Raw genomic sequence first — 11850 nt, 5'->3', positions numbered from 1 at the left:
AGCTTGCCATGGAAAGGAGTAAGAAGGATTGGATGAAGGCAGTAGGAAAGCAGAGAGACGGAAGGGAAGGCATCTTCATGCGCTTATCTGAAGTTCCTACCAATGAATTACATAAGTATCTCTATCTTTATCTTTATGTTATTTTCGTTCATCACCATTATCATTTGAGTTTGCCTGACTAAGATTTACAAGATGACCATAGCTTGATTCAATACTAACAATCTCCGTGGGATCGACCCTTACTCACGTAAGGTTTATTACTTGGACGACCCAGTGCACTTGCTGGTTAGTTGTGCGAAGTTGTGTAATGCCATGGTATTGAGCTACCACGTTTTTGGAGCCATTACCGGGGATTATGAGAGTTGTGAAAAAGTATTGTTCACAATTTCGCCCACCACTTCTCTAATGCTTACTTTCATGCGTTGGACCCCTAATCTTCATCTTCGATTTGTTCATGTTGTTCAAAGACTTGGAAGACAAGAGAGCAAGTTACTTTATTCCATTAACATAGATCTATTTTCTTTTCCAATTTGATTTAATCTTGCTCGGGTAATGATTAATTAACTCCATAGTTTAGTTAATTTGTCTGTTATTATTACATATATTTGCTTCTTTTTTTTAAATAATGTTTGCTTATTTGGGATGTGTATATATATAGGAGCAACACCAAAATTGGTTATTCAATTGATGAATATCAAAGGTTTAAGTATTGCTCATGTCAAGAGTTATTTACAGGTATATATATGAAGTTACATAATTGTTATCACAACCTGAATTTGAATCTTTTAATTTGGTTAATTTCTTTTATTTTCATCTATCTATTTCTTTTTTTTTCAGATGTACATGAGCAAGAAGGTAGAGGACACAAATCATCAAGGTACATATATATAAAATGTTTAGTTTAATTTTTTTTAATTACTCTTTGCAACATTATCAATGAGTAATTAGGGTTACATTTGTGCTTAATTGCAAACCTAATGAATTTGATTATGTGTGTGTATATATATGACAGTAGTAATGGCTAGTCATCATAGGCTTCTAATAGAAAATGGAGAGAGAAATAACGTTTATAATCTCAGCCAGCTTCCCATGCTTCAAAGTTATAGGTATACACACATTAGCTTCACCACATTAATTAATTTAATTAATTCAAATTCCCTCAAATGTTTTTTTATTATTTCTCATAATCATTGTAAATAATTACCTTACAAACGTATAACCGTTTTCTTATATAAGTAAATAGATTTATAGAGTTGGCTTTTATTTGCTCTTGGAATGAGTAAACAAAAATCAAATTGTAAGAAAGAAATAATTAGACATAAAGGAGGCGCATGTCTATATAATAAAAGACAGCAGAAATAGGTAGTGTAACTTAAGAAAACCATAGCACCTAATGCACTTTAGTTAGCTTTTGTACAGTTGACCATGTTGATGGCTGTAACTAGTAACTAGTAACTAGATGTTTAATTAGAATATGAATTCATTACTTTGTCCATTATTTGTTGGTATCATACTGAGTTGAGCTACTTTCTATTTCATAATTTCATTAGCATAACCTTTTGGTTTTAACTCTATAATTGAGCAGAGAGTTCAAATTTTTAAGGTTAATTAATCACTAATCAGATTCATTCCTTTTCTTGTAGCAAACAAAACATGTACTTTCTAATTGTATTCAATGTTTTTTTATGTCATGAGTCCTGATACTATTTGCATGATGCTGATTTTCCCAAGTTTTCTAATATGCTTTAGTTTGTTTTCATGTACCCTCTCAAGTTTGTAATTGATTTGTGATGCTGTCCTTTTGGTCATGTTTTAAGTAATATTCAGCTCTCATTTTTCATGCAGGAAGAGACTATTTTCTATGATAACTGATATTCCAACAATATTTGATGTTGTTACAGGAATGGGAAAGACACCAGCTTCTAATCTTAGCAGTAATACATCTAGGCTAAAATGAAAGTTAGTCTACTTTTAAATTCTTAGATCAATTGCTAAAAATGAAAGTTAGGCTACTTTTCAAGGTGCAACTTTAGATCATTGCTAACACTTGTATTACTACATTGATGTAATATAGTTATAAGCTTGTAGCATTTTTTGTTGTTTAGTTTTGTAATATGATTTATTAATTTTCAAGAGAAATTTGTGTATCAATATTTTGAGTTAATTGAAATATTTCATTTTGTAGTAATTAATTTCAGTATTTTTATAATAATAATAATAATAATAATAATAATAATAATAATAATAATAATAATAATAATTGTTGGTAAAAATAATAATAATTGTTGGTAAAAATAATTGAAATTCTAGAAAAAAAAGATAGTTTGTTGCTTCTAAAAGATAAGTATAATATAACTTAAAAAAGTCTTAAGATTTTATGGGCAATAGTAATGGCAACTAAAAGTGAATAACATTACAATTTTAGAATTATTTTAAGTGGCCATCTAAATTGCCGGTAAAATGGGTTTTGGCAAAAATAGAAATTGCCACTAAAAATGAATAAAATTGCAATTTTAAATTATTTTTGTGGCCATTTAAATTGCCAAAAAAATGGCCGCTAAAAGTTATATACTTTTTGCGGCCATTAAAAAGGTCTTTACCGGCAAATGTTATAATTGCCGCTAAAACCTTTTAGCGACAAAGCATAAGATGGCTAATGTCTAATTATCGGTAAATGTATTAGCGGCTATTTTTATTGCCGCTAAAAGCAAAATAAATGACCGCTGAAAGTGATTTTTCTTGTTAGTGCCACCATTGACAATAATACATGGTTTAGTTTAGTATCATAACTATTTGTAGAGCAATTGGTAATTGACTCTCTGATAGATGTCACTACACTACAAGGATAACTTAATATTAATGATATTTAAGCATTTGTATTTGATATAGTAAGAAGTGTATTGTTTTAGTGATTACTAGAGACTTTTATGTAATTAGATTTTAATATTGAAGTTGTTGTTTTATTTTATTTTAAAAAAAAGTAATAGTTATGTAGAACAATACCATATGCAATTATGTTTAGATCTATTGACATTGAGAATTTTTTTTATATAGAGAGTTATGTCTTATTGGCGTACGAAATTGTGATCTCAACTCTTTTTCACAAGTGAGTAAGGGTCGATCCCACGGAGATTGTCGGCTTGAAGCAAGCTATGGTCATCTTGTAAATCTCAGTCAGGCGGATTCAAATGGTTATAGAGTTTTGATAATTAAAAGATAAATAAGCATAAAATAAAGATAGAGATACTTATGTAATTCATTGGTGGGAATTTCAGATAAGCGTATGGAGATGTGTTATTCCTTCTGAATCTCTGCTTTCCTACTGCCTTCATCCAATCCTTCATACTCCTTTTTATGGCAAGCTGTATGTTGGGTGTCACCGTTGTCAATAGCTACTTCCCGTCCTCTCAGTGAAAATGGTCCTCTACGATTCCTGTACGGCTAATCAACTGTCGGATTTCTCGTCTCGGATGAAAAATACCATGCACAGATATCGTATGGCTAATCAGCTGTTGGTTCTTGATCGTGTAGGAATATGATTTACTATCTTTTTGCGTCTGTCACTACGTCCTACAGTCGCATGTTTGAAACTCGTCACAGTCATCCCTTCCCAGATCTCAGGAATACTGCCAATTGATTCTAGCCTATACCACGAAGGTTCTAATCTCAGATTCAGATGCCCCATTGTCAGTGGGGAGTCGATGTGAATCATTGATTAGAAACCCAAGAGATACACACTCTAGCTTTCGCAGGTAGAACGAAAGTGTTTGTCAGGCACACGTTCATAAGTGAGAATGGTGATGAGTGTCACGGATCATCACATTCATCAGGTTGAAGTGTGAGTGAACATCTTAGAATAAGAATAAGCTTGAATTGAATAGAAGAACAATAGTACTTTGCATTAATACTCGAGGGACAGCAGAGCTCCACACCTTAATCTATAGTGTGTAGAAACTCCACCGTTGAAAATACATAAGTGAAAATAGGGTAGGTATGGCCGAATGGCCAGCCTCCCAAAACGTGAACAATGGTCCAAAGATGATCCAAAAGTCCCCAGTATCCAAGATTTTCTAATACAATAGTAAAAAGTTCTATTTATGCTAAACTAATTACTAGGGTTACAGAAACAAGTAAATGATGCAGAAATCCACTTCCGGGCCCACTTGGTGTGTGCTTGGGCTGAGTATTGAAGCTTTCACGTGTAGAGGCCTTCTTTGGAGTTAAACGCCAGTTTGTAACTTGTTTCTGGCATTTGACTCTAGCTTGCAGCTTGTTTCTGGCGTTTAACGCCAGAATAGGACAGAAAGCTGGTGTTGAATGCCAGTTTGTGTCATCTAAACTCGAGCAAAGTATGGACTATTATATATTGCTGGAAAGCCCTAAATGTCTACTTTCCAACGCAATTGAGATCGTGCCATTTGGGGTTTTCTAGCTCCAAATAATTCATTTCGAGTGCAGGGAGGTCAGAATCCAACAGTATCAGCAGTCCTTCTTCAGCCTCTGAATCAGATTTTTGCTCAGGTCCCTCAATTTCAGCCAGAAAATACCTGAAATCACAGAAAAACACACAAACTCATAGTAAAGTCCAGAAATGTGAATTTTGCATAAAAACTAATAAAAATATACTAAAAACTAACTAAATCATACTAAAAATTATGTAAAAACAATGCCAAAAAGCGTATAAATTATCCGCTCATCACTTATATTGAGGAATTGTGTTATAAAATATTTAGTTTTTTATATTAAAAATAAATTTCTAATTTGAGAGTATGTAAATGAGATGAGATTAATGAATGATGTGAAATTAAAAATAAATAATTATTATAGGATTTGTGGAGGTTTGAAAATCTCACAAAATAGTTAATTTTTGTTAAATTAAAAAATCAGTTTGTGGGGATTTCAAACTGCCACAAAAGTAATTTAAAATCGTCACAAAAGTCCAATATTAAACCCCTACTAAACATACACAAAATCTCCACTGAATAGATTACGGTGGATTTTAAAAAATCCCACAAAAGACTTCGTGGCACTTCAAATTTTGAGAAATTTTAAAAACGTCCACAAACCATTTGGTGGGAGTTATAAACCTTCACAAATAAAAGAAAAAATTACCACAAATAAATAAAAATCTTCTAGTATGATAGCAGATTAGCTGAACCAAACCCCCCTTCCTTCCCTAATTTTATTGCCTGGACTAAAATTGTCAAGAATAGGTTTTAATTCTATTTAGCAATAAAGTCTCACATTTTGAATGCCTGAAAGTTTTGATCACAAATATATTCAATTAAACTCTACCTATTTTTGCTCCTTAGAATATAATGTCATGACTTCCACCATATTCAATAAAATTTAATCAAATTTAATCAAATTCAACTTCGTATTAACTATTTTAATATATAGCCAACTTACCTTCATTAATGACTGGATTTCATTTTGGTATAGAAGTCAAGGACATATAAAAAGTCAACTGTAGAAGTCAAAGGCAGCATCGTTATAAAATAAGCTATTGTATGATTGTCCTTTTTTATTTGATTTTATTTCCAATGTTTGAACCTCCAATGTTTGAAGCTTGATGCAATAGTCAGGTTGCATCTTACATACTTTTTAATAAATATAAAATTTAAGATTTTTACTATTATTCAATTAAATTTATCTAATTTTTTACACGATTATGTACGATTGATTATCATTACAAATTTTTTTTATATTCATAGAACGTAAAAATTAAATTTTTTTTAAACACTTTCAAAAGATAATGAAATTAATTTTTACTTTTTCAAAAAATAATTTTAAATATATTGTTTTATATATATTTATTATTGCTTCAAAAAAAATTTTTAATTTTAGCACAATAATTTTTGTAAGAATAAATTATTTAGATAAATTAAATTTTTAAAATTTTAAACTAACCTATTTTTAAAGACGATTTTCAAAAATGAATTAATATTTTTTTAAAACAAACGGTTGAATATTATATTTTTTATTATTGTCTAAAATAAAAGAATATTATACTCTCTATTTTTTTAAGTAAATAAAATTGATTATTATTGACCTATTGCGCTTAAAAAATGGTGTCTAATTTGCTAAAAAAGTAAAAAATAAATATTTAATTTAAAAAGTATAAAAATAAATAATTTTTAGAATTAAAACTTTGCTATAAAAAATAAGTTAGACGAAAATTAGACGCCGATTCATAAGCACCTTATAATTAATCATAAATAAATCAAAAGAAAGTAAAATAATGCACTATCATACAACACCATATTTGATTCTTAGTTTAATGATAATTCTTTTCTTGTTGATAAATATTTGAGTTGTCAAATATTACTTATATTATAACTATTTTTAGTCTTGCCAAAAAATGTTGATACAGATATATATAGAAAATTCATCTATATATAAACTGCTATAGTATGTCACGGATTGAGTTATGCAATGTTTTTACATAAATTGCTATAGCCAGCAGTAGTTTATTTAGAGTGTTATTTCTTTCAGAAACCGTTACACCCTCTAGCGGTTTCTACCCAACTCACTACTTTACGTAAACCGCAGATGGCTATAACATATTACGTTTAGCTTAAAAATCGCCACACCCTATAGGCGGTTTATATAGATAAAGAAAAGTTATAAACAAGTATGTAGATTTAGAAAGTTGTAATATGGTAAATTTAGTTTCCAATCATTTTGTTTAAGTAACTTGCCCATAAAAAATAGTAAGATTTAAATCAATTTCTTCAAAAAATGACCATAGCTCTCTCGGTTGAAATTGGAACACTATCTCAATTGAACGTGTCATTTTTTCATGAATCATTTTTTTAAATATTTTTTCATAACCGGATTTAAACGTATCATTGTCACACCTCCAAGAGGTGGCAAGCAATGGAAGAAACTTTTCTATCTAATTCAAAGAAAACTAAATGTCAACGGACGCCACACAAAGATACAAAACTAATTGAATGTTTGGTTGAGCTTGTAACTATTTTTTGAAATTGTAACAATAGCACATTCAAATATAATTATGGAAAACATTTAGAAAAAATCTTCATGAAAAAATGACATATTCAATTGACATTGTGTTCTAATTTCAACAAGAACTATTGTTAGTTTTGAAAAAAAATTAGATCTTAGTATTTTTTATTTTTATGAGATTTAAATCAATTTCTTCAAAAAATGACCATAACTGTTCTGGTTGAAGTTGGAACACCATCTCAATTGAACGTCTCATTTTTTATGAATCATTTTTTTCAAATGTTTTTCATAACCAAATTTAAATGTGCCCTCGTCACACTTTCAAGTAGTGGCAAGTTCAACTAAATATTTAACTAACTTTGCATCTTCGTGTAGTCATCTGTTAACGCTTTGTTAATTAGGTCGAAAATTTTCTTCTATTACTTTTCAAGGTGAATTATCAATTAACAATATCAAGATAAAATATCAAATCACTACAAGAAAAACACCCATTCAGGTACACTTGAAAAGTGTAGCCAAAAGTGAAAAAAAATGATGCCTTAGGCTACGGCTACGCTTTCTGGGCTACGGCTACGCTTTTTAGGGTGATTCCTATTCGGCCGTTGCCTATTCTCAAAGGCCACGCTTTTCTGCACCAAGGGCTACGCTTTTGGCGTTTGGGAATAGGCTACGCTTTTCAAGTGATGCTATCCAGAACCAAAGGCTACGCTTTTCAGCTTCCATTTTCGCTAGAATAGGCTACGCTTTTCAACGCTACTGCATCACCTGTAAAGCGTAGCCACATTGTATACCATAGCTACTTTTTATAAGTGTAGCCTTAGGTCCTTCTTATTTTTTGTATACTATAGCTACTGTATATAAGTGTAGCCTTAGGTCTCGTTTTTTTTTTTGTGTACTATAACTACTGTATATAAGTGTAACCTTAGGTCTTATTTTTTTTTCTATATATATATATATATTTAATTTTCTAATAATTATTAATACAACATAATAGTTAATAATATGATTATATGTATAATAATTCTGTATTTTTATTTAAATGAGTTGAATATTATAACATAAAAATAAATACATAATTATACTAAATAATTTCTTTAAATAATATCAAAATAACCATAATATCACTTAGAATTTACTACTAATAATATCAAAGCTGACACTTCTGTTTCTGACTGTGAAAGTAGAGAACTTAAAATGAATATACAAATATACAAGCGAAACAAATTTGCTACACATGACAAGTATTTACAATTTCTTTTGAATTTCGGAGATAAGTCAACACAGTTTGAAGACCAGCATCACCAAATGTATCTGCACTACTACTTCCAAATGATATACTAGCAGCATTGTGCTCCTTCTTTGCCTTCCGAATATGCAAAGCTTCAAGATGGCTATGAAGTATTTTATTCTGAAGGAGGTTGATGACATCAATCACACAAGTAATTTGAAAGAAACCAATGCAATAAAATATAAAGAATAAAAACAGTTCACACTATGTGGGCTTGCCACAAGGAAGAAACAGTGTTACTGCCTGCTATCAAATACAGTTTATGGACATGCTGTTTAAATTGCATTACAATGTGAATTATTTCTTTTATATTTTGAGTTGAAGATAAAGAGAAAATACAGAGTTAGGAGGAAGAGGTCATTTGTATAACCAAAAAAGGAAAAAAATCAAACAAAAGACAAACTCTCACACAATTACCGGCAGTGGTACAGACTGCACATTGACAGTGATTAACTAGACTTGCTAACTGTAACTGATCTCAGGTTGCAAACTGCAACCAACACTCACCAAAGATACCAAATAAATTAACAGTCCTGTAAATAATGAATTCCTCATATACACATCAATGGACCACAATTTTTTAATGTGTTGGGTAAACAACAGTTTAATACTAAACAATAAGAGCAAGTTAGGACACAATAATTCAACAAGAACACTGAAGGATAACTGAATAAGGCATCAGTCAAACTAAACAGGTGAAAAGAAAACCTGCTCATTTATTTCATCATATTTCTTCTCAGTGCAAAGAAACTGACAAATGCAACAGTAAACCACGTGGCTTATAGGGAAATCCTAGTGCAGGAAGAAATGAAAAATCCAACTGAACTAGTACTATTAAAGAATCACTAGACACACTGCAAGTTTCACACTGCTAGTATAGCATTAACAAAAATAGCATCCACTTCACCCTGTCATCATGGTTACATATTTACACAATCAAACCCATAATATCCAAATAACCAATCACATGAAAAAGAAGAAGTTAGCTCTTTTCATTGCCTTGGACTCTACATTATTAAGATGGCATTTGAAATACTAACATCAGAAACATCAGAAAACACTTCTCCAAAAGGACTTTGTACAACAGCAACAAAGGCATACCTTGGGATAACTGGAGCAAGAACAAGTGCAGGATTTTGGGAGAATGCAGCAGTTTCCGAAGTCGCAGCTACCTCGGCAGCATTTTGATTCAAGACAAGAGCTACTGAAATAGCTCATCCTCCTCCATTCAGGACAGTACAAAATGTTGTGATAACAAAGCAGCATCTTTTAATCAGTTATTGCAGGTTAAAGATAATAGGAATAATAACTGCAGCACTACCGAGCTTCATAGTATTTTGTTTCCTTTTAATAAACTAAATAGTGCTAACAAGGGAAAAAATTGCTAACATTTCCTATCATTTTATATTAACTTTGCCTATTAAAGTAGTTTTCTGTGCAGAAACATTAGACTTGCTTACCGGTCTTTGTATAATTAATGAGTTGTACAGAAACATTAGAATAATCTCCTTTCACTCCTAAAATTATATTGAATTATAAGCCAAGTTATGAAGATCATTACCCAAAGTTCCATTCAGAACATATGTAGGGACCAATTCGGAGATTAACATAAAATACAATTAAAAAGAATAAAGAAAGTACCTGAGGTGTGCTTTTGGCGTAGTGTATAGAACCAGAAATAGAATCTTTCTCTGCCCATTAACAACAATTGCTTTGTGATCATATGTAACAGAAGCTGTCACTGCATGAACCCAACACAAGCATAACACCATTACACAAAGCTTCTTCCCACTCATCACCAAACTCTCCATTTTCTCTTCTCTTATCAACACATTCAAACTGAAAACAAAACTTGAAAAGCTATTTCTTTTTCTATTTTTTTTTAGATTGAGAGGCTTTAACTATGGCATAGAGTCAAAATATTACAAGGAAATTAGAAAAATCTTCATATATGCATATCAATTTCTGTGTATAAGCCAAATTCATCTTAAAAATAAAATTTATGTACCTGTAACTGATTTGTCTGAGTAATCAACCTCTCGAGAATGCTCATCAAATACCACATTTTCCAAGACTGCCAATCACACCAAATAAAAGATTAAATCAAAATGCATTTCTCAATTTTCACTAGTCCAAAGTATACTTTGACAATCCACCATTCAATCTCTTTTATATCTATGCTTAAATTTTCTAAAGTGTCTCTTCAACTAATCCTAAGGCCATTAATAAGTGATCAAATAAGATTACCTGTGCCAAATCTGATTGCATTCCAATCCTAAGATACACTTTTTAAGATATTTTCCTCATTCCTACCAGATGCCAGAATAAGAAGATGAAGCATATGCTACAGTCACTTGACTATGCTATCCAAGCCCACATCATGGCACCAAGGAATTCTGAATGAAATAATTACATTACATTTAGCTTGAAAAAACATCTTGAAAGATATCAAAAGAATAACTGAAGAAAAAATAAAAATGGATTGATAAACAACAGTCATGGTAACAACCTGCTCATATACACTCGAAATTTTTGAAACTCATGGCAGCATTGTTTGGCTTCCCATTTCTTCTTAGAATTTCTTGCTCTGTCGCTGAACAACCCAAAACCTCCAACCACTTTTCCTGGAATAAAAGAAAAAACCAAACAATAATACAGACATAAAATATGAAAGAAGAGGGGAAACGACACAAGCGAGTCATATTGTTGAAGCTGCATCTCTGAATAAAGATGGTTGAAAAGTGAGTATTGACTACTAAAAACATAAATAGCAGGATGGCATAGAATGATCTAGTGACAAAATGTTTTACTTTTGGTCATCTCCTAACCTACATGAAAGCAATTTCATTCTGTAAAACCAGTGTGTTAAAGAGATAATCTCATAATCTTAACCATAGCATACCTTGAAGTATATTTCAAGTTCAAATGATGGATTAGTAAAAGGGAAATAAGTATTAACTCAGCGCATTTCCACAGAACCTGAAATTAATAACAAATTTAACTCCATGGGACAGAGAAAAGAGAAGATGAAAAAATATTAAAGATAATCAGTTTGCAAGTTGGCTTAAAAGGACTATCACTTGTTCATATCTAGGCTGCTTCAAGTATAATTTCTAGCAGATTCTACCTTGTTTTTCCAGTAGTACAATAATATAAGTATATGACCATCCTAAAAAATATTGTATTTCTAATTTCATGTTGAAAGGGGTTTTCTTTCTGCTCAGAAATTATGAATGAGCAATCCCAATAATTTTATGATTACTTGAACATTGTAATCAAACATGTCAAAAGTTGTTGTTCCCAAAACTCCAAACTGAGAACCCTAAAATACCACGCATCTTCATCAACAGCAGCATGCATGTTATCAAATCACAGTTCACAAATCCATATTTCACAGATTAAAACCCCCAAATTAAAACCCCTAAAATCGGAACCCTAAACCTCTGAAATTTCATAACCAAATAGAAATCAATACAATACCTATTCAATGATGTGAGCACAGAGAAGATGATGATGAGAAGCACGGAGATGACGATGGTTAGAGCGGCGCAGCGACGATTAGAGCAGAACGGCGAAGAAGAGCGATGGTCAGT

At 31.2% G+C, this 11850-nt stretch overlaps 2 long non-coding RNA genes across 4 annotated transcripts; both read right to left on the bottom strand.

The window, feature by feature from the left end:
• Positions 1 to 8071: 8071 nt before the first annotated feature.
• Positions 8072 to 9764, bottom strand: LOC107458803 (uncharacterized). The gene is made up of 2 exons (XR_008001575.1): positions 9359 to 9764; positions 8072 to 8377 (listed from the first exon to the last, which is right to left on the bottom strand). It is a non-coding gene; the product is annotated as an uncharacterized LOC107458803 (long non-coding RNA).
• Positions 9765 to 9896: 132 nt separating this feature from the next.
• LOC127740598 (uncharacterized) lies at positions 9897 to 11850 on the bottom strand. 3 transcript variants are annotated; one of them, XR_008001186.1, is made up of 5 exons: positions 11738 to 11850; positions 10767 to 10881; positions 10505 to 10620; positions 10266 to 10331; positions 9897 to 9998 (listed from the first exon to the last, which is right to left on the bottom strand). It is a non-coding gene; the product is annotated as an uncharacterized LOC127740598 (long non-coding RNA). The 3 variants fall into 3 exon arrangements; XR_008001188.1 differs by having other exon boundaries at positions 10505 to 10566; XR_008001187.1 differs by lacking the exon at positions 10505 to 10620.

This window comes from Arachis duranensis, chromosome 7 (assembly GCF_000817695.3).
Source record: "Arachis duranensis cultivar V14167 chromosome 7, aradu.V14167.gnm2.J7QH, whole genome shotgun sequence".
NCBI classification, from domain to species: Eukaryota; Viridiplantae; Streptophyta; class Magnoliopsida; order Fabales; family Fabaceae; genus Arachis; species Arachis duranensis.
The sequence above is the reverse complement of the archived record's forward strand: the minus strand, read 5'-3'. Positions and strand labels throughout refer to the sequence as shown.